Genomic DNA, 3,302 nt, shown 5'->3' on the forward strand with positions numbered 1-3,302 from the left:
AACTTAACCTAAACCAGTCTCTGTGGGAATGAATCTGATTTATATTTTATACTACTTGTGAACGCGTATACTTGCGTGAATTTTAGCGCGTGTTTTCGCCCTAACAAGTTTTTGGCGCCGCTTCCGGGGATTCGGTATTAATTTTTAGTTTATGTGCTTGTCATCAGTGGTCGTTAAAGTTCACTGACTCGGACTCTTTTATTCTCACAGTTTATTTGTTTGTGTTTCAGGTACTCAGTACAATGGGAGATCCAGCAGCACGAATGAAAGCCTTGATGGATTTTTCTCAACCCAAGATCAATGAAATTCAATCTAGCATTGTCAAACCAGCTATCACAGCTAATACCTTTGAGATCAATCCTGGCATAATTCAATGGGTGCAGAATTCAATCTAGTTTGGGGGTTCTTCAACGGAAGATCCCAATATGCACATTAGGGATTTCATTGAGATCTGCGACACCTTCAAGTTCAATGGTGTTTCTGAAGATGTTGTGAAGCTGAGACTGTTCCCATTCTCTCTGAGGGATAAGGCTAAGAGCTGGTTACACTCTCTACCAGCTGGTTCGATTACTACTTGGGAAGATCTTGCTCAGAAGTTTCTTACTAAATTCTTCCCTATGGCGAAGACAGCTGCACTCAGGAATGCTATTACTCAATTTGCGCAGCAAACGGGAGAATCGCTATGTGAAGCTTGGGAGCGCTACAAGGAGATGCTTAGGAAGTGTCCTCATCAAGGAATGCCTGATTGGATGATCATCAACTATTTTTATAATGGTTTGGGAGCACAGTCTAGAACCATGCTCGATGCAGCATCAGGTGGAGCCTAATGGGCGAAGAGCTATGAGGAAGCTTATGATATAATTGAACTGATGGCTGCTAATGAATATTAGTATCCAGCCCAGAGATTTCCACAAAGCAAGGTAGCAGGAGTTCTTGAGGTAGATACAGCTATGGCTATCACTTCTCAACTAAAGGTATTATCTATGAAGATCGATTATCTGGCTAACTTGGGTGTTAATCAAATAACCAGTATTTGTGAGCTATGTGCAGGTTCGCATGCGACGGAGCAATGCGCTATATCTAGTGAATCAGCTCAGTTTGTGAGCAACTTTCAGAGATCGCAGCAACCAGTTCCAGACACTTATCATCTTGACAACTGGAATCATCCTAACTTCAGATGGAGCAACAATCAGAATGCGATGCAACAGCCGTTCTAGCAGTTGGGAGCAAAATAATTCAACCCTCCTGGTTTTCAGCAACAATTTGCACCAAGACAACAACTCCAACTTCAACAACAAACTCATGATGCAGGTCTATCTTTGAATGAAAAATCTGAATTGGAGGAGTTGAGGCTTATGTGCAAAAACCAAGCTCTTATATGCCAAAGCCAGGCTATTTCTATCCAGAATCTGGAGAACCAGATAGGACAAATTGCTAACGCCTTATTGAATTGACTACTAGAAATGCTTTCTAGTGATACAGAAGTTCCAGGCAAGAGGGAAGCAGAAGAGTAGGTTAAGGCAATTACATTAAGGTCTGGGAAGGGTGCAAGCCCTGAAAAATCTCAAGTTCCGGAATCTGAAGTTTTGGCTGAAGAAGATGTGCAGAAGGAAGCAGAAGTGGAATCAAGGAAGAAAACTGTGGAACACACTCCTCCTAAGGGTAATATAGGGGAAAAACAGGTCTATCCTCCACCTCATTTTCCTAAAAGGCTGCAGAAGCAGAAGTTCGATAAGCAATTTGCTAAGTTTCTGGAGGTGTTCAAGAAACTTTATATCAACATACCTTTCGCTGAAGCTCTTGAACAGATGCCTAGCTATGCGAGGTTTATAAAAGGTATTCTCTCTCAGAAAGTGAAGCTCGATGACTTAGAGACCGTTGCTCTTATGGAGGAATGCAGTGTTGTGCTGCAACAAAAGTTGCCTCCAAAGCTTAAAGATCTTGGAAGCTTCACTATTCCTTGCACCATCGTAAACTTGTCGTTCGACAAGTATTTATGTGATTTAGGAGCTAGCATCAATCTGATGCCCTTATCTATCTTCAAGAAACTTGGTCTGCCTGATCTGAAACCAACATACATGTCATTGCAACTAGCTGACCGTTCCATCGCTATCCACGAGGTATAGTGGAGGATGTCTTGGTCAAGGTGGATAAACTCATCTTCCCTGCTGACTTTGTAATTCTTGATTTTGAGGAGGATAAGAAGATTCCCATTATCTTGGGGAGATCATTCTTAGCTACTGGCCGAACTATGATTAATGTATAAAAAGGAGAGCTTACGATGAAGGTTCATGATCAGAAGGTCACTTTTAATGTGTTCAAGGCAATAAAGTTACCCACGGCTAAAGAGGAGTGCTTTAAAGTAGAGTGGGTAGACTCTTTCGTGAATTCGAAACTTGAGCAATTGCCAAAGTCAGAGACCTTAGTGAGATCCTTATTGGGGAAATCAGTTATTGATGACAAGGAAGGAGCAGAGCAACTGCAGGTTTTGAATGCACTTCCGTGGAAGAGGAAGTTGGATATGTCATTCGATTCTCTTGGGTTAGCAGAGCTGAAAATTTCTCAGGAGCGTCTCGAGCTGTCTATTGAAGATGTTTCCACACTTGAGCTAAACTGAATGCCAGATCACTTGAGTTATTCATTCTTAGGTGCACCCCATGATAAGGGGTTGGGATATATTTTTGATGATGTAGAGAGTGGCTGAACGATATTCCCGTGCCTACAGATGGTTCTTCTCATGTACAACAGGTAGTTGATAGGACTAGTGTTGGTAATGCACAGTATAGAAGATTGACTAGGCGTACGGAGGCCATACATGTCATCCACTGATATTTTGCTGAAGATTTGACACACGCTTTCAGTACTGTTGTTCGAGCCACTGGTGTCGAGGTTGATTGGTCACCTGATCCTCCACCCGATGAGGGTGACTCTCCCGCTAATTAGGTATGCCTGAAATCCTTATTATTACCTTCAATGAGGACATTGAAAATTTTAAGTTTGGGGGTGATAATGGAAGGATTAGTAGTGTGTGTCTCCATATAGATTCATATAGATTCATATTGCATGTTTAGTTGTAGTTCATTCATATTTTTGCATGATTGTTCATTTAGGACATATTTGTTTGTTTTTATGTTATTTCATATAGTTGCATTTGCATGCATATTTAGCATGATCCCTTAAGATGAACTATGATATTTGTTAAGTTGATGTTGATTTGAGTGTGGTGATGACGAATAGAGGGATGTTTAAGTCCTAACGAATTGATTTGCATGCCAGAAACAAATATTTTCACAAAGTCTTAT

General features: G+C 41.1%; 1 non-coding gene across 1 annotated transcript; it reads right to left on the reverse strand.

Moving 5' to 3' along the window:
- Positions 1-632: 632 nt before the first annotated feature.
- Positions 633-739, reverse strand: LOC141694540 (small nucleolar RNA R71). Its single transcript, XR_012563834.1, has one exon. It is a non-coding gene; the product is annotated as a small nucleolar RNA R71 (small nucleolar RNA).
- Between the last annotated feature and the right edge of the window lie 2,563 nt (positions 740-3,302).

This window comes from Apium graveolens, chromosome 10, assembly GCF_009905375.1.
Source record: "Apium graveolens cultivar Ventura chromosome 10, ASM990537v1, whole genome shotgun sequence".
Classification (NCBI taxonomy): domain Eukaryota; kingdom Viridiplantae; phylum Streptophyta; class Magnoliopsida; order Apiales; family Apiaceae; genus Apium; species Apium graveolens.